The sequence below is a fragment of the Lissotriton helveticus genome, chromosome 3_1 (assembly GCF_964261635.1).
Source record: "Lissotriton helveticus chromosome 3_1, aLisHel1.1, whole genome shotgun sequence".
NCBI lineage: Eukaryota > Metazoa > Chordata > Amphibia > Caudata > Salamandridae > Lissotriton > Lissotriton helveticus.
The window spans coordinates 1,607,910,211-1,607,937,701 of NC_136061.1; the positions used below are offsets into that span (position 1 = coordinate 1,607,910,211).

Genomic DNA, 27,491 nt, shown 5'->3' on the forward strand with positions numbered 1-27,491 from the left:
CGGATGGACTTGCCGTCCGCCGCTGAACCCACCGCCATCCTAATGTGGCAGTGGGTGTTTCCAATGTCCGCGGCGGTGAATCCGCATCCTCCAGGCTGGTGGTGGCTTCCGCCGCCCGGAGGATGCGGATTCACCGCCATCCTAATCGGCCCCTTAGGGTGGCTTTCCCTCGCTTTGTGGATCTTCAGTAGCATTGCCTGCAAGGTTTTTGTAATTGATGAAAAATCGAAAATATTTTTGCCATTACAGTTAAGGTCATGAACATAGAGTCCCCACAGGAACCCATTTCAACGTTGCAGCTTAAATATTGGGAGGTCTAATTCCAGGCAGAACCCCTCCCAACTAAAGAATTCCTTGGGTCTACTTTACCTCGGAGAAAGAAAGAAGAAACCTGCGGTTAGAACAGGTGACAAAGACAGTACCAAAATGATTAATCAGGGGAATGTTTCCTTTACGTTTCACGCTGCAAGCTTACCGGCCATTTGCTGCACAAGTTCCTGCCCAAAGACACCGGAGGGTGCACCAGCAACTCGCCGGACCCGCTTCGCGGGTCCCGCAGCGCGGCTCTAACCGCGGGAGTTGCTATTCTTAAAGGGGCTGCTGTTTCCCGACCGGCAGGGCTGCGAGCACTAGGCAGGGACTCCGTGGGCCAGGAGTCCCTGCGCGCCCTATCACCACCAGCTGGGCTGCTCTCCCTGCCGGCCACGCCCCCCGCCTACGGAGATAAAGGGGTGTTTGACTGGTTTCCAGGTGGGATTGTTTCCTTTACGTTTCACGCTGCAAGCTTACCAGCCATTTGCTGCACAAGTTCCTGCCCAAAGAAACCGGAGGCTGCACCAGCAACTCGCCGGACCCGCTTCGCGGCTCTAACCGCGGGAGTTGCTATTCTTAAAGGGGCTGCTGTTTCCCGACCGGCAGGGCTGCGAGCACTAGGCAGGGACTCCGTGGACCAGGAGTCCCTGCGCGCCCTATCACCACCAGCTGGGCTGCTCTCCCTGCCTGCCCCGCCCACCCGCCAATCACGCCCCTTGCTATTATAAGATTGTCGTGTACCCGCTGCACGGGAGCGTGCCGGGAGAAGCCCGGGACAAGGGCGGGACCGTCTCTGGCCGTCCGTGGTCGGACAAGGTTGGGTTGGGCCTGAATCCCTGGCAAAATCGATTCCCAGGTATTAGGTGGGACTCGAAGGCACTTTGAGACTGATTGTCTTTGAAAGGGAGGGCGAGGTACTGTACTCTAACGGTAGTAGGTAAAACAAGTTGGAAATCACTATGCCTTTGAGATCAGGGAAAGAACGATTAGTCCAGCTACAAACATCCAAGGGAGTTGTTTCTGGTCCAATGGACGCTTTCATTACTAGAGCCACATGGATTTTGGAGAAAGAAATGGAAATGGTGGAAAAAAGGCTCTCCCTAGATTTAGTTACTGATAAGCGCTCTTCGTTGGGTGGCTTGGCAATAGTCAAAAGTCCAGTTCCCCATGCAGCATCTAACTGCATTTATTCTATGAAGACCGAGGCAATAGTCCATGTGGATGGAGAGGGGGTGGCCCTACCTACCTCTCCGGTTATCGATGTCCCGAAATTAAATGTTTGCCAGCCAAGTGAGGGGGACAAAACTCAGAATAATGGGGACAACGAACATAGTATGGACATGCTTTCCCAATCTAATGATTCCACTTCATTTACCCTGCCTGAGGACGATCTTATGGGACCGAGATCGATATCTCGCAAGAGAAAGCTGGATTCGAGTCCCCAGGGGGCAAAAGACTTAAAGCAGCCTAAATTGAACGATATACATAGTTTCCCTTTATCAGTCCCACACTTACCCTCGGGTTTTCCTAATGTGCATTGCCCCTCCTTCACCCCTTTGGGGTCATCTAATCTTTGTCCAACATGCCTCAATAGTGATGAAATTCTTTTGGTCAAAATTGAGGCTATGTTTAAAACAATTCTGCTTCCAGTCTTGGAGCGAACAAGGTTGATGACCTCCAAAATCGATGCTCTGGAGACCGCAGTTAATACAAATCTGGGCTTATTGCAAAAAGTAACTACCCCTAGTTCTGCTGTAGGGGCTCGTAATCAGACATTAAGTAAAACCAGACCAGCCAGTAATTCCCCAGTAAATAAGGTAACTAAGCCAGTACCAACAGGGGTAGCTATTAATAAACTCATAGTAGGGGCAAGGTCAGATGATACACCTAGCACTGCAAGTGGAGGGTCCCTGACACATGCTCCTAAGAAAAAAGAACTAGCTAAATCTAATTTAGATAGAGGGAAACCATCTACGCCAGATGCCATGGCAAAACCATCATATAGTACCCCAGCTCAGCCACCTAGTAGGCAAAAAACCAACTATCAGCCTACCAGGACGCCGTTTGTGTGCAAACAAAGCATGAGCATAGCTCCTCGCGTAAACATACCCCCGGAGGCAACCCAATACATCATAGTCCTAACTGGTGTTGCTCCCCTAAAATATGGTATTACGGAGACACATGGGGATTTGCGTAATAAGGCGATATTTTGGCTAAATAAGAACCGTCCCTTACCACCATCATCACCAACAGAAATTCTTTATGTAAGGAGAGTAGATTGGGTGGGTAAAGGTACCAAAGACCTGGAAGGGGACTGTATCTTAATTTCATTTAAAGATCCCTGGGTGGTTGATTTTATAAGACGGAAAGCCAGATTTGCCCGGCAGGGTGATGTACAATCCCTGGGTCTTGCGTATTTTTATCCACATAGACATAGCAACTACCCCCTAGGCCCAAATCATTTGAGAGTAAGAGATGGGAGGTATCAAGGGTTAAGAACACCTCACACACAGCAGTACCCCATACTTTTTAACCACTTTGGGCCCTTGTCTGACTTAGAACAGATAGATTGACTGAATGCACCAAGCAGGAAGAATAAGCCCGTTGATGTTAGTGGGAATGAGGCACATTTATCACATCAAGCCCCAATGGCACTTGCATCCAGCGATCAGATTGTACCTGGTGTAGTGGAAATAACTGTGGCTATGTCAGAGGGGGAAAGCCTGGATAAAATTGATATAGAAGAAAGAGGGGAGAGAAACATGTTTACACAGATTACCCCAATGACTCCCCTGTCCATGGCTAATCTCGTACAGAATACAACAGAACCCACTCCAGAAACATTTAATATAGTGTCCTGGAATGTTGCGGGGGTCAAGGGTCGCATGGACTCTGAGGATTGGCTTGAGTTTGTTGATAAATATGATGTTGTGGTACTACAAGAAACCCGGGCACCTGAACCAATTCATAAGGCAGGCTTCATAAACTTTTTTAAACCCGCAATTAAGAGTACTAAAGGCAGAGCATCAGGGGCCTGATAACGTGGGTAAAACAGATATCGGGATATAACATCACCGAACTTTATGAGGATAGTCCTGACCTACTGGCCATCAAACTGAGCAAAGGAGGCGGACGGGATATGATTATTATTAATATTTATTCACGTGGCCTCCCAGGTGGTCGGTGCCCTGCCATTGTGGATGTCCTGGACAGACATCTAGCTGGATTGAGCAAGGATACTTTAATTCTTCTAGCGGGTGATTTGAACTGTACAATTGAGCCGCTCTATGTCGCAGGGGATAGTTGGGGGTCCGTTGAGGATGCAACATGGAACATACCGGACTTATTGACCAGTAAAACTGTTAAAGCAACGGAGGCAGCCTTGAACTGGACTGCATTATGCCTCACTTGGGGGTTAAGGGCAGTAAATGGATGCCCTCTCTCAGATCTTGGTGCTAACTATACCTTTGACAATGGACTGAGGAAGAGTCGTATAGACTACTTCCTTTTGAAAATGGAATTCTGGGCATTGATGGTCGATATGGAAGTTGTCCCTCGTCCAGAAAGCGACCATAATCCCCTGTCACTGAAATTAAGGCTGCATGGTATGGAAAGATTGGAAGACCCAGTTCCCTTAGGGTCAGGGGTTGGTGTTCTGTCTAATGATCGCAGGAGGCTGAAATGGTCAAACCTATCAGGAGATGAGACCCTACAGACCAATATCAAGAATGTGGTTTTGAATGCATTAAACGAAATGATGTTGGAGGTTACAGGGAGGGGCAGTTTAGAACCTAACACCATTATGGATTTGCATGAACGTTGTTTTGACCAGCTCAAGCTTCTTCTTTCTAAGCCATGCTAGAAGGGCACAGTACGACCACACGGTATTCGGGAAAAGTGGTACAACAAAAAATGTAGGGAGGCTCACAGCAATCTTGTTAACATTGTTAAATCTAGAAATATGTGTGCTGTAAAGGTGGCTAGGGCCCGGTATAAAAGAGCACAGTGGGAAGCTAAAAGGGAGTGGGAGGATGGTTATTGGGCAGATCTCTTGGATGCTTCCAAGATGAACAATCAGACCAAATTTTGGGATATAGTAAAATGGGGAAAGGATGTTGATTCCCGTACTCCAACCAATCATGTGTCCCCGGAAGATTGGGTAAAACACTATTCAACCCAATTTAGTATGGAGGGCTCTGATCCTCCTCCTATCCTGGATAAGTTGTATATAACGCCCACATGCGGGGAAAAATTTACCTTTACTAACATTGAGGCGGAGTCTGCCCTTGGTTTGACTCAGCGGGGGAAAGCACCGGGGTTGGATCTTATACCTGCAGACTTGTTCAAAGCAAATATTGGTCTCTGGGTGCCATATATAACCAACATAGCCAATGCGATAGCAAAAGGTGCAAGTATACCCAAATCATGGAAGGGGGCAGAGATTCTCCCAATATACAAAAAAGGTGACAGGTCAAATCCGGGTAACTATCGCCCGATTAGCCTAATTGACTGCCTCCAAAAGGTCATCGCACAAATGATCTTGGCTAGAGTGCAAGGGTGGATGGAATCGGAAAATATACTGTCACCTATGCAGGCAGGCTTCAGATCGGGGACGAGCACCATTGACCAGGTGTTTCGATTCTGTTTAATTTTCTGGAAGGTGGTTTTGCTCGGCGGTGGTACCATCTTTGCCGCATTTATAGACCTGAAGTCAGCCTTCGATTTAGTGCCTAGGGGCAAACTGTGGCGAGTACTGAGGGATCTTGGGTTACCAGGAGAACTACTTGAGTTAATTATCAAAATGCATGAAGAGAACTACGCAAGGGTGAGGTGGGGAGGCCAAGGACAACGTACAGATTCTTTCCCAGTCACTCGTGGAGTTCGCCAGGGGTGTGTCCTTGCGCCCACACTTTTCCTGCTCTTTATTGATCAGGTAGTCAAATTTTTCTCAGCTACCCATACCGATGCCCCATCGTTGGCAGGGACAAGATTCCCAATGCTTATCTTCGCCGACGACACTCTACTCCTATCTAAAACACGGAAAGGCCTACAGCGGGCCCTGAACTGCTTTGAGGAGTTTTGTGTGAAAAATGACCTTCAGGTAAACGTGGGGAAAACCAAGTTCATGGTCCTAACTAGGAATAACTTTGTAATTTCTAATTTCTAATTTAAAACATTTGTAGAGCGCAGCATATACCGTACGGTTTCTTGGCGCTAGTAGTTCGTTTGACTCCTGAAGAAGATGAGACCGGTCTTGGGTGGGGAGGGGCATTATACAGGAAAGGCTTGTTTGAAGAGAAAGGTTTTTAAGTCCTTGCGGAACGAAAGATAATGGGTAGAATAACGGAGGTGATCAGGGAGGGAATTCCAAAATGTGGGGGCAAGGGTGGCAAAATTGGTTCCGCCCCATTTTTTACGTTTGAAACGTGGGGTTAGGAGGAGGGATTTAGAGGAAGAACGAAGCTCTCTAGAAGGAACATATTCCTTTAGTAATGAGGCAATAAAGGCTGGAGCAGTGCCTTGTCGGGCCTGAAAGACCATGCACCCGATCTTGAACAGGGAACGTTCTTTGACCGGGAGCCAGTGGAGCTCTTTGAGGAGGGGTGTGGAATGGTGGTACCGTGGGAGACCATAGACCAGACGGGCCGCCTGGTTCTGGACCAACTGGAGTCTCCGCAGGCTGTATAATGGGATGCTGCTGTAAATGGCATTAGCGTAATCTAGCCTAGAGATGACCAGTGCAGCCATGATCATCTTAAGTGCCTGTGGGGAAAAAAAACAGGAGACGGAGCGGATAGTGCGAAGGGTGAGGAAGCAGGAAGATACAACGGTGCTAATTTGTGAGTGGAGGGTGAGCTGGTTGTTGATTTTGACCCCCAGTGTTTTGACTGTGGGTGACGGAGAGGGGGGGGGACCAAGAGAGGGTGGCCAGAAATGAGAGTTCCACGGACTGGACGAACCACCGGTGAGAACCAGCTCGGTTTTGTCTGGGTTCAATTTCAGCTGGTTGTGGTTCATCCAGTCCCGGATGAAGGTCAAAGTCGACTGAAAGTTAGAAACAGAAGAAGGGGAAGTAGACAGATCGAAGATGAGCTGGAGGTCATCCGCGTAGTTGTACACGGTGACCTCCAGCTGCTGAAGAGCAAAGATAAGAGGAGAAATGTAAAGATTAAACAATAAGGGGGAAAGAGAGGATCCCTGGGGGACACCACAAGTGACAGGGATGGGAGTGGTGGGGTCAATCTGGAACAAGTTGAAACCATGACCTATTTAGGGGTCACTTTGGACCGCCGCTTGCTATGGAAAGAGCAAATTGCTGCTCAACAGCTAAAATTTGCTCAACTCACTGGCTGTCTTTTGCGACAGCAGAAGAGATCCATAACAAAACGGGTTATCCCAGCTTTGAACATTTATGATACCAAAATAAATGCTGCTATACTCTATGGCGCTGATTTATGGGGATTCATGGATCTCTCGAGTCTCTACAAAACCCAGTGTAAATTCTTTCGGAACTTGATAGGGTTACCTCAATCCTCTCCATCGATACCTCTTTGCCAAGATCTGGGCTGCTTTCCAATCAACGATATGGCAAGATTTAGAGTAGTGGCTCTTTGGAGGCGTTTGTGGACTTCCCCGGATCTCACTCTTTTTGCAAAAGAGTTAGCAGAAGTGAGGTCGATGGGGGGCTCTGGAAGAATCCCTTGGCTTCGCTCTGTAAAAAAGAGCCTACAAGATATGGGATTAGAACACTTGTGGGCTTCTCCTGGTGCCAACACCTTCCCCTCAAAAAAGGAATTCAAGGAATTGTATTGGGCCTCGGTCCGCCAATCCCTGGTAACTGCTTCCAGCTCTGGTAGTCTCACGGGAAGATTCCTAAGCTTTAAGCTGGACCCCTCCCGCGAGACTTATTGGGATACCATCACCAGACCACTGGACAAGAAACTTTATCACCAGCTTCGAGTAGGTGCCTTGCCGCTGAATTCCTTTACATCATCTTGGGTCAAAGGAACAACAAGCTCCTGTTGTTGGTGCCCAGGCCAAAAGGAAACCGAGGGTCATCTCCTGTTTGCCTGCCCGCTGTATTCAGAGCCTCGCACTAAATGGATAAAACCCCTGTTTCAGCGCCTCTCATATAGAAGGTCTTCTGAGGCGATCTGGGTTCTAAAAACTAATACCTCAGAAGTATTTGTGGTATGCTTGGCTACATTTTTAGGCTGGGCGTGGGCAATAAGGGCTAGAAGAACTCTCAACATTAGCAGGTTTAACTTTGATATTTGCCCCAATGGTCTTTTTAAGGAATATTGTAAGTTGCAATGTGTATGACCTTATTAACCTGTAACTGGTAATCTGTACATTTTAGCTTTTTTAAGGTCAGGTTTATCTTTGTCTTTGTAATTTTTGGATGTTTAATAATTATTTTTAGTTGTGATTTTAGTGTAACTGAAATGAAATATGACAATATGGTTATTGTTCTCCCAATCGTTTGTCCAGTGGTTAAAATGTCTTAAAATGTTTTAAATTTTGTCTTTTATGATATTATCATCGAAATAAAGACTTTAAAACCTGAAACCTGATTAATCAATGAAAATAGTGCTTTGCCGGCAATTAGCAAATGTGGTCTTTCAACGAACCAACCTCCCTCGCAACCTTCTCTCACAGAGACACACCCTGCTGCGAGTACAGGGGTCCCAGAATGACTCTACACTACGGTGATAGAAGAACCCGTGACTCCCCTTTTGCTCCTGTGCCCATATGTTAACTGGCTACGGGTCACCACTTAAGCCGTGCTGCTGCCTACGGGACGTGATGGCTCCCACTTGTAGACGGGGTGATTCAGACACCATTGTGTCTTCTAGGGTTTCCCCAGCAGGCTTGGCTGCCTCTGGACAAGCCCAGTCTCCTGCTTCTGCCGATTAGACTCTGTTGCTGTTGTGACTGTGTTCTAGCCACTCAAGGCTACTCTGCTGCCCAATCGCAAGTCAACAGGATGAACAAAGTACTCGGGCATATTATCAAGTGCCTTATCTCCGCTTTTTTGGCTTTAAGAGCCATAAAAGCGGAGATAATATTTTCACCCTATTTACAAGGCGGTGCTAACATGCATTAGCGCATGTTAGCAGCCGTTTTCCCGACGCTTCGCTCTGCCTCTTTAGATGCAAAGTTGGCGTGACTGGGCGTACCCCACACGGAATACCATGTAAATTATCGCTATGTGCACATTGCGATATTTACAAGGTGGCCCACAACACGGTTAGCGATTTTAAAATCCGCGCTAACCGCGGTTTTCGCCGAAAATTAACGTTTGCTGAAAACCTGATTTACCTGCATTATCCAATGGCAGGTGGATCATCAGGCTGAGTGCACCCTGGCCTATCAACAACGTTTTCGCCATTCCTGTGGACTTTTAGCGTGATTTCCGGCGATATCCCCACCTACAACGCCGCTATCGTTGGAATTTTTTCGCCCTGTAGAAACACGTTGTTAATAACGAGCAAACCAAGCGATATATTCCAGTGATAGCCGGCGATAAATGAAAAAGCGCTAAGCGCGCTTTGCGATATTTATCACTGTATGTTGCTGATATGCCCCATGGAGTCTTCAATTCTTTGGAAAAGTTAAGTGATGCAGATGTGGCAGCAAAATGCAGGCGTTACAAGTTTATGATTTTCGAGGCAATGTGGAAGTTTTGGGTTCACATACCGCACTGCTAGCAGAATGAATCACACGTATTTTTTTTGCCTAAGATGCAATTGTTTCCGAGGTGACCCATAACGCCCATTTCTGCATATTATGGGATGAACTTTCCGTCAAATGAGGACTGGCGACTGCTTGCGGGCATGCCATACCTAAAAAAGAGTGAAAAAATAACTTTAACAATGAAATAGGCTTTAAACCTTAAAAAAACATGTAAGCAGAAATATAGCAATCTAGAAAGTTCCATACTGCTGAAAATCCAATTAGTGTGAGATTTAACCTGCCTAATCAGTGAAATGAATGGAAATAAATGCTGTGTGCTCAATTGGATTAAGAACATAAAACAAGGAATGTTCAATTTCATGGCAGATAGAAAAACATTTCACACTCATCTCTATAAACCTGAGGTCTTTGTTTTTTTTGTTGTTTTTTTTACAAAGCGGTAACTTCAAAGAGGCAGAGAGGTCTTTTGAGGACGGTCCTCGAGAGGTTCTACCTTTGTTTAACAATGAATCCGAAATGTTTTCTATTGTGTGCTGAAAGCGATTCTTTCAAAAGCTGTTTCTTAGCACCATATGGTTTTGCTGAGTCCAATTACCACTGCAATATATTGTGTTGCATATCTACATATCCCTTAATGGATCCTATCAAAGGAAGCTTACAGCAAGTTGGAATGACAGCATGGCACAGGACGAGGGGATGGAACGGCTACACAATGCAGAAACTGCAGCAGACATGCACAAGATCTCGCCCTGTCAAGGAGGCTCCTGTGGAACACAATTTAGTAAAATGCAACTACCACCTTTCAGCGCCCTTTCTCACACTAGACAAAGTTAACTCTCTCTTAGAAGGATACAGACTAGAAATAAGGGGGCATATTTACAATAAGTGGCGCATCCCTGCATATCAGCAAAGATGCCCCACTTATTGTGCGCCATGCCCACGGCAACATCGTTGGGCTGCATTTTGCAATGCGGCCCACGATGGGGCAAAAACAGAACAGATGCGTCACGCATCTGTGCCGTAAAAGTGTTGCATTGCTGGAGTTGCGTTGCAAGCACGACGCAGCTCCAGCAATGCTCGGGGGGGCCCTATTATTCCAATGCTGCGTCAATCCTTACGCCTGCTTCAAGCAGGCGCAGGGTTTTGACGCAGCATGGGCACCAAAATGACTGAGTGAAATCTTGTAGATTTCACTCAGCCACTTTCAGGATGCGTTCCTGCACCGGAACGCCCCCAACCGTGCAGGAACGCCTCCTTCTGGCGCAGAGCTTTACAACGTGACGCATCTCCCAGATGGTCACGTTGTAAATACACTGCACCTTGGCGTATCTTTTGCGCCGCCGCTGCATCACAAAAGTGACGCAACGGCGGCGCAAAAGCGGCGCAAGGGGCTTGTAAATATGCCCCAAGGGATTTAAGTTATGGCTTGGCTGGTTGAGGATCATTTAACAGAATGGCACATTGAATTTCAGTTATTTCTAGATAAGGCTGAATGGAGGCACGTGGCTTGGCTCTCAATGGTTCCATTTAGATTGTAAAGGGAGATTTCCGGCATTTAGAGCACAGCATTGCAAGATGCAGCCTGCATTCTTTAAAATCATAGGTGTATGTATGACATGACAACAACCAACGAATGTTAATGGGAGCCAGTTGTTATCATAAACAACACTTCTGGTTTATCGCCATTCCCTGAAATGTGTAATTTGTCATCTTTAACTCTAACATGGACTCAGCATTATGCGTATTTACTCTGTAATATCTAATGCCTTCAAATGTCCTGCCTTCCCTAATCATAAACCTCTTGATTTATGTGTGCTATTACGAGGCTTGCCTCCCGGGCTTATGGTATTTCCAAGTTCTGAGCACACAAGTGGACGCTCAGTAACTCTATGCTGTTTATGACTATAGTGTTAGCTATGATGTAGACAGTCAATTATATCATCAACGATGTCGTTTGAGGGGTCAATGACAAACATATTGAATACAAACTATGGTGAGACATGAAAATGGTGTCAAAAATATCTTCACTACAGAAACATCAAGGAAGAGAATATAGAAGATAATAATATCATTATCATGTATATAATAGCGTTGTTAAACATGTGATTGTATAAAATATTGTTTATTTAAATATAGTTGAATTAAATATAAGTTTTAATTAGTTAAATATATATAGTTTATTACATTAATTGTAGGTATTAATATTATGATCATGATTGTTTCTACTTTTTTTAAAGTATTTATAATATTTTTTATAGAACTGTGTTCGCATTCATTTATTAATTTATAATTTAATGATGGGTTGATGGGCTTCTGTTAAATATTTGATTGATAATTAACTATGTAAATTGATTTATAGATTGTTATTTTAATTATTTAAGTACATTTTGTGATAAAAAATAAATTTTTGTATAGTTACGTTAGGAATTTATATTTAAGTTATGGTTTGATGGGTTTGTAGGGGAATAGGACGAAAAGTTATGGTTATATAACTATAAAAATAAGTTTATTTTGACTAGAAAAAAATAGATTAAATACAACAATATATACAATATTAAAGTCATATACGGGCACATGCATAAAAGGAAATTGCATTCGCAAACGGTGCGAATCGCAAAATTCGGCCGTTTGCGAATGCAATTTCCATTTTTGGGATGCATTATGCATTTTTTTGTTCTCGCAATTTAAGAAATCGCAAAATTGCGATTTCTTAAATTGCGATTGCATTGATGGAATCTCAAATTGAGATTCTTTAAATGCAATGCATCAAACTTTTAAAATTTGCGAATTCGCAAATAAGGGGTGCAAATTACCATGAAGTTGACTTTCATGGTAATTTGCGAAAATTTTGAAAAATGCACAAAAGTGCATATTTCAAAGTGCCATTTTACACACACACACATGCCCTTGGGGCATGTGTGTGTGAAAAATTTACTTAATGGCAAATTTCAGGGGTGCAACAGGGTGTCCTTTGGACCCCCCCTGCACCCTTGAAATTGCATTCTCATTTGCGATTCCTTAATTGCGATTCGCAAAATGAGAATGTCTTCCCATTCATTCCTATGGGCCTCTAGGCCCATAGGAATGAATGGGAAGGGATTCCTTAATTGCGATTCTTAAATTGAGAATCGCAATTAAGGAATTTTCAGAAATAGCAATTTATTTAGCGATTTCTTGATGCATTGCAGTATGAGATTCTTTAATTGTGATTCCTTATTTTTCGCAATTAAGGAATCGCAAACTCCAATGTTGATGCATGTGCCAATAAGACACCACAATTTCAAATACCTATGCAAGAATATTCTTTAAAAAAAATTCCACAGGCAAGTTATGTCTACTAAACCCATATTTTGAAAGTAGGGAGATTGCCTCACGACAACTTTGAAATTAATATAAAAATAAATCGGTTTAAAAATCAAACTTTTATTTCTACGAAAATAAAATGAACATTAACATTGTTGAACCATAAACCACATGTATCATACTTATCAAAGAATTAATAAACATTTTTCTGATTTCGAAATCGAAAATTCAAGGCCACACAAATTTTCAGTAACAAAAGGTATTGGCGGGGATTAGGCAACAAGTATAAATACGGGAACATCCCCTATTCCTGCTACGATTCCAACATATAAGCTGCTGATTGTTTTATTGTTAAATAACGTTATTCAGCAAACCTTGAATTCCTCTTACAAGCTTCCTTCAAATCCCTTTTAGAGGATTAAAATGTGAAATTTCAAGTTTAGTTGCTATATTTCCTAATCAATTTGGGAGCCCTTACACCCATTTTAAATCAATAATGCTACTTTTTTGGCACAGCGGGATGACATTGATAGAGCGCTAGGGCCTGACTGGCCATAGCAGGCACCGGGCATTTCCTCGGTAGGCGCTAGGGTGGGGGCCAGTTTTGGGCCCCTGGGGGCCGTTTTTGTTTCCGGGGGTCGGCAAAATCACCCCCTGGTATCAAAATCGATCAAAACCGGCCATCGCAAACTGCTCGGCTGTACTCCCCCTCCCCCAGGGGGTGGGGGGCAGCTGAGCAGTTTGCCAAGGACGGTTTCTGTTCCAAGTCGGCCCTGTACAGCACTCTAAATTGTATGGGTGCACTATACTCAAGGTTTAAACGCACTTACATGTATTTTTATTGTGTGTAGTGTTTTATGCTTAATGAAGAAATGAAATCTTCATTCTCAGGGAATACTTACTAATAGAAAGAAGAACTTGGCACAGAAGCTGCAATATAAAAGTACATCTTTATTAAGTGAAACTACGTCACACAGGAGCCGTAGCAACTGAATGAGGCAGTCTGAAGATTACAGAAAACAGAGGCCTTTTATATGCTTAGGGTTACAAACTTCAGCATACAAGTAAGGGGCAGTCCTAGCTTTTGCAAGCATGCAAAATACCTAACATTCCTTCTTACACAAGCCGGACAAACCCATAATAAAAGGACCACAACCCATATCATAAACAGACCATAAAAGAAGAAACAGAAACAGATAGAAGTAGGATAAGGCATGTTTGTGTGCAGTAAAACTGTATGATGTCCTGTGCTCTGATCCTTAATCTTGATCAGCTAAAGGGCAGGAACTGGTTTAACAAGGTCAGCTTCAGGCAACAGGGTCAGTTCACTCAGGTCAAACAGGAGTCAGCACGAACTCGAGCTAAGATGTACATGTCCTTTAAAAGACTAGTTCAGCCACAATCATCGGCCTATGTGAGGGCAACCACAAAATGGCTGCCATACACAAAATGGAACCCACGGGTTCAGAATTCACAGAACCTCAGTCCCTCCTTTTGCCCTTACATAGGCAATCACTCAGTCTGTGTCTGAATCGATATCAATATTATCCGTTATTCCCTTCACTAAGGCACTATTACTCGAGTTATCTTTCATGGAACGCAAGGGATAGACTTCATTGGCATAAAACATTGTCTGATATGCCCATACAGACCCATTGTAACTAAATGGCAGAACCAAATAGGGAATACCTCTATCTGTAGTATGTGGCATAAGACCACACACCCAACAATTAGTGGTGTTTACCACTAACTGGTGTTGATGCAGAAGCTGTACAAAGGAATTAATAGTAAACTCTGACCTCCTAACCAGTTCATGTTCAGGTAAAATATGGAAAGAATGCGAAGAAGTATTAGTAGGAAGAGACATAGGTTGGGAGGTGGGTACAGATGTCAATTGGGTAGCAAAAACAATCCAACCCACAAAAGACAACGTCATGCTTAAAAATACTAGAAAACATGTTATTAAGAACATATGGACAACAGGAGAAAGTAATGACCACTATTACAAACAAAATTATCATTTTTTCACTACTCTAATCAGAAAGCAAATCCTAAAATTATCTAGTAACATTTTTTTTATGGCTCCTATGCATTTCAGTAACTTATTATATGTTTAGGTGAAACAGTGGTGATCGTCATCAATGCTCTGAGATGAAAAGGGATACTCTTCCACAGGGAATGGACTTTATTCTGCTTTTACTAAACAGAATACTACTTTAAAACGATGCCAGCAAAACAGCAAAAATCAGTCTCCTAACACCCATTTTATGCAATCACATGGGAAATACCCAGAGTCCGTCCAAGCCTCTCCGGCAGGCTTCTATTGTTCATCAAATCCTCTTCTGTTGTTTTCTTCCGCATGGGCCTCTTCATTCAGGCCTTTCATGAAAATGGTCCTTCTCAATATCCGTTGGAGTGCCCTCTGGCAAACACTCGCAGCTTATTTGAAAGTCTCAATGTCTCAAGGCAGTGCACCAATATCTCTCCTCTGCGGCAGGCACTACAGATAGTGTGCTCTCCGTTGATCATGGGCACATATCATCTCATGCAGACCCAAGTACTATTAATCAGGCAAGAGCAACAGGCTTTCATACTCAGCAACACTTTCAGACTCCAACACTCGCTTTTCAGTGTCCGAGGATGCTCGGGCTGCTCTTTCATTTAATCATAGGTACCACAATGTAGTGCCTTTTGCCGGTCTTTGATCCTCCCGTGCACTGCCTTTCCGTTGGAGCAAAGAAAAAAGGGTGTGTGGCCAAAACTCAGGCCAAGGGGCTCAATGGACTGCCTACTATCAGAGGTTTCCAGCACATGACAGGTGAAAAACTAAAACCTTAAAATAACTGGAATCCTTCTCTTTCGCTCTTTTGCACTGAAACTGGTTCTGTGATGTCCAATGCCGTCTGATGGAGCAAGTACAATTCTTTGGAGATACCATGGATGGCGCTCTGGTGATCACTGTCCAGCCTTGCTGCTTTTCTGGGTGCTGAGACTGTCACTGATGGGAATTAGCTTTTCATCAAAGGTCCGCAGGTTATTATGACTTAATCCCGCAGAACCTAGTGACGTAGGAAATGGGACACATTTGTTATTTTCCTTCAATTTAGTACAAAAACAGTTTGTTTTTAACAAGAGGATTGCAAGAAGGTGGCCTGCAATCTGCGAGGGAGTGGCCATACACCATGACACAATTCTGGTCTAGAACACACTGTCATTCTCATAGAATACAAAGACAAAGGCAATAAGCAAAACAGTGCCTCTAATTTCTTCAATTGGGTTTCCATGTGAGAGCATATCCTCTACCATCTAAGGGTAGATAACTATATGAGAATTTTATCTAAATGGATGTCCTCACACATAGTGACATCGTCTAATGAGGTAAACACATTTTTTCTCTCAATGATTAAGTCTAGGTGTTCCTAAATTCCTTAGCGAGAACATCTCAAACAAGAAATCACATGATACAGATTATCAGGGACATGTAGATACCTCCCTTTTAATAACTGTGCATCAAGTGCACTATGCAACACACAGGCTAATGATCAAAATGTGGAAACTTGTCTTATAATAGCATTGAGTCAGTTAACCAGTCCATCATTACCATAACGGTCAGACTGGAAAACATTGAGGTAGGCCTAAAGTAAATTCTTAAAAAACAGTCCGGTCATATAAAAGGGAATTATACATAATATAGGGGGTTCCTAGTACATTACTGCAATCTGGAAGTGTGAACCTGAACAATACACCTACAATAATAAAGGCTGACTAGTGAAATGAATATGGAAAAGAGAAATGGGACTAGGTCACAGTTAAAATCCCCAAACGCTAGGCACGATGTGACATCGGTCAGGGGAGAAAAAGAAAAATCTATAGGAAGAACAAGAAATTACTTGAGTGAACAAAAAATCAAAAATAGTTCTGAAATGTTAGCTCTACCGCTGGCCGCTAAACCATATACGGTAATCTCAGCTAATGTTCCAGTTCCTTTCTTCAGGGAAAAATCAAACCTTGTTTCCTTTATGGTACAAAGCCATACACTACTTAGGAAACCGAACAAAACTGACTAATGTAATATAGAAATTAGGTCACCATGTACAAGAGTCACAAATCTATAATTTTAACCTTACGTCCAGGGGCAGTAAGTGACTAACAGCATGTGACACACTTAGATTCTGTATATCTCTTTTTTATTTTCCTTCAAATACCATTAAAGCCAAATTTGACATACACTGATGAAGTGTTGTCTGTCTTTCTGTGAAATTTAGTGTCAAAGCAAATCTACCCAACTCTTTGCAGTATACACATCGTCATGTATATCCCTTCACAACACAGGTAAACTTGTAATAGTATCAAAAACAACAACATAAAACAAAAAACATGCAAAAAAATGCACAAAACGGACATGTCAAGCCATCAGATATACTTGCTGTATATCAAGCACAAAAAACATAGACAAGACAATAGCATATATAAATGAGCGGCGACGCACACACTTCAAGTCCTTTACTTTATGCACTGTGAACCTGCAGCCCAAAACTCAATATTTGGGCTTGCTTAATTTGTCAGGTTTAAAATCCTCACCCTCCTTTTGACAGCAAATCACCATTTAGTGGACATTTGGCTGTCAAATACAACCCACGATGTCTCTTCTGACACACAGGACCCGCAGGAACAATTCATGATAGGACCAAATACACAAACATTAAAAAAAAAACACATGAACATTTCTTCCCAAAGGCTACGCAAAAAACACATCCCTTTTTAACCAACCAAACTCACGTGTCTTGTCAGCCTTAAAATCACCCAGAACAATCCATGAATGATCTGTGGGCAGAAGCAAAAAAAAAAAATACACAACACACAAAAGAGAGACATTTCTCATAACAAACAGACATCAATTATAACTTTTAATCAGAAGACAAAACATAATACACATGAACAGACAGAAAAATAAATTTCCATTACTTAACTGTTACCATGTTGTCAGTCAACTTGCAACATTAAGCCATTTTAACTTTCCAAAAGTAAAATTCTTTCACTGACACTCCATGTTATCTTTGGGTCACAATTTCCACTGTAAAAAATAATTCTTAATTGGAAAATCATTCTCACTTAGGCATGTAGCCTTCAAAATTTCAATAAAAAGCTTTGTCTTATTTTCTGTCTAAGACTTAATGCAATGCTTCATTTTCAGTCAAATAAAAGCAACTAGCAGACATTATTTCTTTAGAGGCAGAGATACAAATATATCATTTCTGCAGAGCATTTAGCATGTGTTGGGACTTTCAAATAAACCTTTTTCATATTTTCCCTTTGGAATTAAGTTCTTTAATTTTGTGAAGAAAACAGAAACCCTTCCTTTTAGAGGCCTGTTTAGCAAGGTCATTCTGCATTTCACAGAGACAAGGCCCTAATTTAAAAGGTCACAAATGTCAACATGACAGCCTCCTTCCATTGTTTACAGGGAAACTAAAGATAACACCTCAGCACTTGAGCAAGCCTCTGCAGCTCTACTAGCCCCCACCCTCTGCTCATTCTGAGGCTGACAAAGGCAAAAGGCCTTCCTAATTCCTCCTAACCTGCAATAATTCACTCTATTTTGAAAAATAATGTCTCCTTTTTAGGCGCTAAAAAAATTATCTCTGTTTCCAGATTATTAAACAACATTTACTGTGAATAATTCACAGAACCTAATAACACACCTACCAGTTTTTAGAACAAATGCTTGTTGCAATGGTACTTATTTCATCAACCTTAAATGGATCTCACTGGGTCATTTAAAAGCAAACCCCAAATGGGGACAGCCTGCAAATTTGTATTATACCTAAATGTATGCATTTACTGAAGCCTAAAGCACTTTAAAGCTATTATAAATGGCAAAAATACCCAAATTCGACTTTGATATTTGGGGCACTTAAAAATAAATATCCTATAAGTATGTTACATATTAATCATCCTCAGAATGTTCTTTACACATTACAGATATTAGACATTAGATATAGCTCATGTAAATCCTTAGAAAAATTAGTTTTTTTACGCCTGCGCTAAGTGAGATGTCATATGCTAATGTCCTCATTATGCAGTGCAACACAACTCAAATTAAATTGTAATGCTAGGGGGTCATAGTATGAGTATTAAGCTTCATGAATAGTAAAAAACGAATTTTGTAGCACTTATTTTTAATAATTATTTTTCATAATTTAATAATTATTTTTAATAAACCCAATCATTTTTGATAATACCACATATAAAAGCAAGCTGCATCCCTTATTTCAGACATAAACAGAAAGGGGTGAAACACTCAGGACACACAATACGGCGCGCTTTAGCCATGCACCTCATAAATAGCGCCAACGCTATTCACTTACAGAAATTGCACTAATGGGAAAACCACATAGACATTTAAACACACATTTAACCCACAAACCAATACTCAGAACAACAACAAAGGACAGCCCACAGACTGTACTTAAACCAAACCATTTGTAAATACTAGTTTTAAGTCATATTTACAAGAAACGCTTCTCAATTGTGTTTCAAAAGACTGCAAAAACAGCCCAACAGACTGATGTATGTCCAAGAAGCGAAAATACACTCAATTCACTAGCTTTGGCTAGGAGAACACCAAAAAATCGCTCTGCATATCTTCCTTCATAACATTGCGCAGAACAATGGATCCTTATATGTATTATGTCATATTTTAATTCCCTGGGGATGCAAAATCACCAAGGAAGAAATATGTTTGTAAATCTAAACCAATTTAGATATTCCCTCTAGGGAAGCCGGCTAATTTACTTCACATCACACTATGGTACCTTCCAAATAAAGCAACACATTCTCATGTGAGCTTTGAAACAGGCATGCCAAAAATATTGCAGAATATACAATATTATAATCAAAGTAATGCTTAAGGTACTTTTCGTACGTGCACCGTTCAACTAAACCAAATATAGAAAAATCTCCTCATTACCTGTCTACACAAATTGCAATTCGCATATACAAACCTATACAAATCCAAAAATTGGCCAACACAAATTCCAAAGTTCCAAAGTTACAGTCCTAAATTTGCTAAGACCAGGCATCTTATAGCTCACTAATCTAGCTTCAAACTTCAAGGGGTTATCAAAAACGATATACTCGCAAATATACCAGACCCTCGGCTTTGGTAATTGCAATAACCAAATCAAAACCAAGAAACCAAACAAGGTCGTGGGAGCGACCCACTTGTACTTCTTATTCTTACTAATCAAAAGGTTATCCAAATTCTAACTGTCATGTTCTACATGACCTAACGGTCTTTTTTAGAATACTCACGCCAAAAAGGTTCTCAGTCAGGAGTGACATAATGTGGAGGATCAAAATCAGGAAGAGCAGAAATATACTGGGCTGCAGAAACAGAGAATCTCCAGAATTCCTGTGCACAGAGTACTAGAGTCCCGTCCTGTCCTCCTCAGTAGATTTCAGTCTTCTGACAAGATCACTCCCACAGAAAGTCACTTCTCTGATGAAGCCCACGTTGGCCGCGCCATTTGAAGAAATGAAATCTTCATTCTCAGGGAATACTTACTAATAGAAAGAAGAACTTGGCACAGAAGCTGTAATATAAAAAGACATCTTTATTAAGTGAAACTACGTCACACATGAGCCGTAGCAACTGAATGAGGCAGTCTGAAGATTACAGAAAACAGAGGCCTTTTATATGCTTAGGGTTACAAACTTCAGCATAAAAGTAAGGGGCAGTCCTAGCTTTTGCCAGCATGCAAAATACCTAACATTCCTTCTTACACAAGCCGGACAAACCCATAATAAAAGGACCACAACCCATATCATAAACAGACCATAAAAGAAGAAACAGAAACAGATAGAAGTAGGATAAGGCATGTTTGTGTGCAGTAAAACTTTATGATGTCCTGTGCTCTGATCCTTAATCTTGATCAGCTAAAGGGCAGGAACTGGTTTAACAAGGTCAGCTTCAGGCAACAGGGTCAGTTCACTCAGGTCAAACAGGAGTCACCACGAACTCGAGCTAAGGTGTACATGTCCTTTAAAAGACTAGTTCAGCCACAATCATCGGCCTATGTGAGGGCAACCACAAAATGGCTGCCATACACAAAATGGAACCCACGGGTTCAGAATTCACAGAACCTCATTATTAAGATGCATTTCCTCACATTATATAAGTGTTGAAATGTAGTGTACACATGCAAGCAGGATTTTACATGTATTAGAGACAATTATAATTCCTGTATGCATAATGTGCAGGATGACATTAGAACCATATAATGTAATTGTGTGTCATTTAAGTTGCCTGTAGTGTAGGCCCAACAATGCAGGTTGTTGTGAGTTTCTATTTTCCTTGGTTGCTCAAGAATTAATTAAATGAATCCTTTTTGCGTGCGAAGACAGTATGTTTTCATTCTTCTGCAGGTGCAGGAATTCGACCTCGTTATTCTTAGATTTAAAATGTAAGGAGATGCCTAGAATGTCTTTGAAGAAGTCTGAAAGGTGAGGATGCCTTCTGTGCGCGGCCTATCTGGAACTCATGGTCATCAAGCGTGAGCTGAACAACATTACTCCGGTGGAAAAGTACAGACAGTAGAGATTGAAAGGTTTTTGTGATGTATTGCAATGCAACTCAAGTTATTGTGGGTTCATCGGTTTACTGATCCGAACACGTGCGGATCAGGAAGTTTGATGAGCGGACTCAAGAGAAGTCCAAATCCTGGGATAGTTTTGTAGATGTGATTGTCCGATCAAAAATTGTGGGTGTCATGAAGCGCTATCGGTGATCCACTTGTGATAGGGAACTATGTGTGAATGCAGGATTAAAGTCGCGGTGGAAAACCTCAGGTATCGGGGGTAGACTACAGCGATTGGGTAACCAAGGCAGTTCGGGGGTCACAGCGGATTTTCTTGTAAGAGTGTTCTATCGACCTTTTAGTGGATGGACAATTATTTGTTTATGTAACTGTAAGTTATTGTGGCTGTTTTAGGAAGCAGTTACTTGGTTTAATAACTTATGGACATACAGTTACTTGTGTACGAATGTGTGAGCGAGTGTACAAAGTGAAATTGTAAAGGAGGGTGAACCACTGCAAAGAGGGAGTTGTGACTTCAGTGCGAGCTGCGCTGGGATAGGTCGGTTGGTGTAACGCCGCGCTGGGATTGGTGGAATGTTGTCCGAATTTGAATATTGAATTCTGGATTGCAAATAAATGATTTTCACAATGAGATGTTTTAAGGTGTTGCACGATTTGTGTAGAGGCGACACAGGGGTGGTAACTCAGTGGGAGAAGAGGCTCTACCTGAGGATACCGCGGCACATTACATGGCAACCAATGTTGGACTCCATACTATAGTGTGGCTGTAAAATTGGCATAAAATTACAGAGAAAGAGGGAGAATTGGCTTTCCCTCATTATGGGTCATTTCAGATGGAGGTGCTGTATCAGCTGAGTGGAGTGATATCTTCTCTAAAACCTCCGCCTAGACAAACAGAATTTGAGGCATTACATGCGTGGATGAGAGCAGCAATGGTGAAGAGGACAGAAGCCTCACAGGGAAGAATGAAGAAAGCAATGAAGGCATATCAGGATGCTAGGTGGGGTGCACAATTGAAGAGGTGGAGAGTAGATACCATAGAGCAAGAGCGCTTATATCCATTTTGGTTGCTAAAAGGAGGGTCTGAAGGACAGAGTAAGACAGAGGAGGACAGTGATATAGATGATAGCTTTCTAGAAAGGCTGCTTGCAGACTGTCCTTCACCTTATGACTCCAGGTCAGAACAAGAGAAAACACAGCAACCTGGGGAAGCTTTAGGAGTGGGTTGAATGAGTTCAGAGGAGCAGACAACAGGAGTAAGAGGGAGAATGGCAGTGGGAATAAGAATTCCAGGGGGATCTGGAGGGCCAGGATATGCAGACCCAGAGCACAATGGAAGTGCATGTACTATGCAGTTACCAGACTCTCTTATGGTACCAGGTACAATTGGACCTGTGGTTTCGATCTATAACCCAAATGAGAGAGCAAATGAAAGTCAACAGCAGACAAAAGGAGGGGAAGAGACTATGTCTGGAGGAAGTCTTACAATGAGTGGAACAGGAATGGCTCAGATGCCAGTGGAAGCTAGTACCCATCTGCCAGCCACGGCTGATCCATCCAGAATTGACAGTGGGGTGGAACGAAGATGAACAGGAGCTTTGGCCAATTTTTGGTCAGATATCAGAATGTGGGTTCCCCCAGTGAGGGAGTCAATGATACCAAGAGAGGAACTGGAGATGAGATGAGAAGCACCTAGAGTACTGTTTGAACCACAGGGTTTGTGTGAAGGTAACCATTGGAGAAGTCGAAGTTGTGAGAGAGAAAGTCGTCCAGTATTGAGAATGGAGGAGAGTGTAGGTCCAAGGAGGGTACACCGTTGTGGAAGGGAAGAATCAGGAAGTAGGAGGGGTCAGAGAATCATACAAGTGGCAATGAAGGCACCATTGTTAGATGTGGTACAATTGAAAGTTGAAATAGATGAAGAGATAGTAGGGAATCTGCCATTGGACAGGATTGAAACGTATTACCCAAGTGAGTTGCTATTCGTAGCTAAGGATGATACTAAAAAGGCAAAGCGAGCTTGTGAAGCATTGGTACAGTTAGCACGAAGGTATGAGGTGGATTTAACCAAGACGAAATTGATGTAATTATACTGATCAAGACTTGGAAGAAAAGCGAAAAACAGGATTAAAGGCCCAAATTAGAGATTTGATCATAGCAATGTGACCATGGAGAGAACTAGATAAATGGGAAGAAAGATGGTCTAAAAAGAAAAGTGCCAAGAAAGTGATAGGAGATACTCTACCTCCAGGTAGAAAGATGGGAGCAGCAGGAAATTTGCCTCTGAGAGTAGTACAGAAGGGGGGGTATGTGCACGTGCCATGGAGCAGGGGTGATTTGGCAGCTTACTCTAATGATTTTCCTCGGCTGAGGGAGAAACCTGCCGACTGGTATAAACAAATTGTTCAGTTTGTTAATATTTCTAAGGTGTTATGGATTGACTTGAATACCTTGTTTGATATAGTGGTTCCAGGTGATCTATGGACAGCATGTAAGGTTGCCGTTGAGTGGCCTGCTGCAGAACCTGCTGGAGATGCTTTGACTAATGGTCCTTCGTCTGAGATAATGAAGAAATATGAACAAGTGATTACGTGGTTGCAGTCTAAAGTGGCCCGCAGACTGTTGATTGGCTTAAAATCGATCATACTACTCAAGATCCTAAAGAATCCGTACATGATTATTATGAGAGACTTTTAGTGGCCTTTAAACAACACAGTGGATTGGATACCATTGAGCCAAAAGATATGGAACAGTTTGTTTCGAAGATTGTATTAGGATTGAGGTCTGATATCAGTTTGATGATACAGCACCACTTGATATGTTGGCAGACTAAATCTGTCGACAAGATCTTGTGTCATGCAAAATATTGTAGTGAACAGGTAAAGGCAGCACAAAAGAAAACGAAGGAGAAATTGATGTTGGTACAGTTGAGGAATGCTGAAAGGCCAGATTGGGTGCAAGGCGTTGGAGGAGTGATGGGTAGAGGAAGAGGAAGTAGTAGAGGAATGATCTAACAAACGGTATCACAACCAGGTCAGGGAAGAGGAAGGGGTACGGATATCGGTATGGGAAGTGATTGGGAACAAGTCAGAAAAGGGTCACAGCGTGCCACTATTGTCTCAAATGTGGGCATTGGAAGCGCGAGTGGCGATTTAATCCAGCAAATCAAATGCGATATGAAGGAGAAGGGCAGATGTCAGAGGGTTTGAACACTGTGACAAGACCAAGTTCTATGTATGGGGGAGGTTGTGAGTCTCAGATGGAGCCTCCAAGAATACCCTTGAGTAATCAGGCATATCATCAGATGCCTTACTTTGCGATACAAGGCAGATTAGATCAAATACACAGTCCTCATGAGTGTCAGAGGGGGGTGTAGGGAGAGTGCACTTTGGGTGCTGCCCTGGAAGTGGATCAAAGTGGACATTTGTAGATGCGGAGGTAAATGGACATCCCGTTACCTTTTTGTTAGACACTGGAGCTGCGCGCTCCACAGTAAGAACAGAACTGGTCCCAAATGTATCCCCGTCAGGAAAATCAATTCAAGTGGTAGGAGTAACCAACTTGAAAATGACTAACCCTTTAACAAATGAGTTACCTGTGAGAATAGGACCCTTTCAGGACAAACAGCAATTTGTGGTGTGTGAATCTAGTCCAGTCTGTCTACTGGGACAAGATTTTTAGTGCAAGCTAAATCGTACTATATATTGCACTCCGAGGTGTGTGGAGTTGCAAGACGTTGATTTTAAAATGGTCAATATGAGGTTGTGTGCAGAGCTGTTCGTGATTCTTACAATAGAAGACCTACCATATGACTTGAGAGATTCAGTTTCTCCGAAGGTGGGGGATTTCACGGGTGAGGAGATCGGATTGATCTGAGGGGTTGAACCTGTTAAGATACAGGTCAACCCAAATGCTGAATTCCTATGAACCCCGCAGTATAAATTGACTCCAGAACCTGTGGCTGGAATACGACCTGTAATTGAGGCCATGATTGCACAAGGCATTGTGAAGGAAATAAGAGGAAGTCCATGCAACTCAGCTATAATGGGACTAAAACTCCTAGTGGCATGTGTAGAATAGTGCAGGATTTGCGCAGGGCCAATGAAATTGTAATCCCATGTTGTCCTGTGGTATCGAATCCAGCAGTTACACTATTTCAGATACCATGTGAGGCAGAATGGTTTACAGTCATCAATTTGTGTAGACATTTTTCTACATACCATTGCATGAGGATAGCCAATATATTTTTGCATTTAGGCTGGACAACCGTGTACTAGCATGGTGTAGGATCCCTCAAGGGTATACAGAAAGTCCCTCTATCTTTAGCCAGTGTTTGAAAAAAAATCTTGAAGGGCTGGTGATGCCCCAGAGCTCAGTCCTGGTACAGTATGGTCACTTCAGAGACTGAGGATGCCTGCATCGTCCAATCAGTGGCTTTGCTGAATCATTTGGCAGATAATGTACAAAAGTTGTCCCCAAAAAAGCTTCAGTATTGGCAAACAGAAGTTTAATATTTGGGTCACCGAATTGAAAAGGGAAAACGAAGGGTGTCACCAGATTGCATTGAGACGTTTCTGGAAATGGCAACTCAGAAAACACAGAAAGAAGTCCACATGTGTTTGGGAATGGTCGGCTATTGTCGGCAATGGATCCCACATTTTTCCTTGCAAGCGAAGCCACTCTTGAGATTGACTTGAAAGGACATAAGTGATCCGGTACCATGGGTGATGACTGTTTGAGAGCCTTCAGTGCGCTGAGAGAGAGCCTATGTCGCACTCCAGCTCTGGGAATGCCAGATTACAATAAAGCGTTTCGCTCTTTTGCAGTGAGAGAGAAGGATGTGCATTAGCGGTCCTTGTATAGACACATGGAGGTGCCCGAAGACCAGTAGCTTATTTTTCCGCTACGCTAGAACCAGTAGCTTCTGTGTTGCCCGGATGTCTCAAATCCGTTGCTGCAACAGGTGTCAGCATTGAGTGATGTGAAAGCATAGTGATGGGTCATCCACTTATTGTTTATGTGCCACATTCAGTAGAACTGTTAATGACCAGAACAAAGACACAGCATCTAACGAATACCAGACTTAAAGTATGAGCAAGTTATATTGCCCTTTGAAAATGTTACTCTGAAATGCTGTACTACTTTGAATCCTGTGACATTGTTATCTCTTCCACAAGAAGAAGGAGAGGATTGTGTAGAGCATGACTGTCTGAATGTTACTGAACTATCTACCAAACCCAGACTTGGCATTGTCGATGAACCTTTGCCTGAATCTGATTTGATCCTTTTTGTTGATGGTTCATGTTTAAAAGACAATGGAGGGTGTTTGAGAGCAGCTTTTGCTATGTGTACCATCTTGGGGGAGTTTGAAGCTGCCTGTTTGAAAAGAGTATATTTCTACTCAGGTGGCCGAAATTATTGCTCTGATACATGCCTGCATCATCGCGGATGGAGTTCGAGTGACTATGTATACGGACAGCCATTATGGGTTTGGAATGGTTCATGATTTTGGACAGTTATGGTCTCAGAGGGGATTTTTAACTTCTTCAGGATCCCCTATCCATGATGGAGAATATGTATGTCAATTATTGGAGGCTTTACAGCAACCTAAAGAAATGGCTGTAGTCACGTGTGCAGGCCATGGGAAGGGAGAAGATTTTGTCATCAAGGGTAATAACTATGCTGATGCAGTAGCTCATTATTGTGCTATATATGCTTGTGTTTCCAATGGTGAATATGTACGAGAAAGCAAAGAAGAGAATGAGCTCAGCATGATGTTAGCTGTGGCCAATACATGGGATGAGGTGAAGTGGCTGCAGGATGAGGTCACAGAGGAGGAAGCTGCATCATGGGTTAGAGCAGGCTGTGAAAAGTGAGAAGATGACATTTGGGTATCGACAGATGAGAGGGCAGTGTTACCTAACTGTTTATTGAGCCCAATGGCATGGCAGATTTACGGAACAGTTCATCTTGGAAGAGATGCCATGGTTCGAGTGTTTAGGCAAACCTGGTTTAACCCATGATTTTTTGTACATGCTGAAGCAGTCTGACACAGGTGTGTTACGTGGCAACAAATGAATGTTGGAAAGAGAACTGTGGTTGCCATGAGCCACATTGGCAGATCAGGTGGTCCTTTTACTATCATACAATTGGACTCTATTGAAATGCCGGGATGCAATAGGCTGAGATATGTTTTGGTGGTGGGGTGTATCTTCTCACGTTGTGTTGAGGCGTATCGAACTTAACGATATGACAGTCTCACAATGGCAAAACTACTCTTAAGGGAACTGATACCGCGGTTTGAATTTCCGATCTCGGTGGAGAGTGATAGAGGAACCCACTTCCATGAAGAAATCATGAAATTGTTGTGTACAACTTTGAAGATTGATCAAAGATTACACGGTGGCTACAGGCCTGAGGCTTCTGGTCTTGTGGAGCAGATAAATGGCACAATCAAGATGAGGGTGTCAAAGGTGTGTTCATCAACTTAATTGAAATGGCCAGATGCTTTGCCATTGGTATTGATGAGTCTCCGTAGTACACCTGATAGGAGGACAGGACTCTCTCCCCATGAAATAT

General features: G+C 42.7%; 1 protein-coding gene across 1 annotated transcript in view; it reads right to left on the bottom strand.

The window, feature by feature from the left end:
- Positions 1 to 27,491, bottom strand: part of LOC144825067 (uncharacterized) — a 189,982-nt gene that overhangs the window by 152,792 nt on the left and 9,699 nt on the right. The window contains exon 2 of the mRNA XM_078683976.1: positions 9,013 to 9,158. The gene's annotated coding sequence lies outside the window, so the exon portion shown is untranslated. The remainder of the gene's footprint in view (positions 1 to 9,012; positions 9,159 to 27,491) is intronic.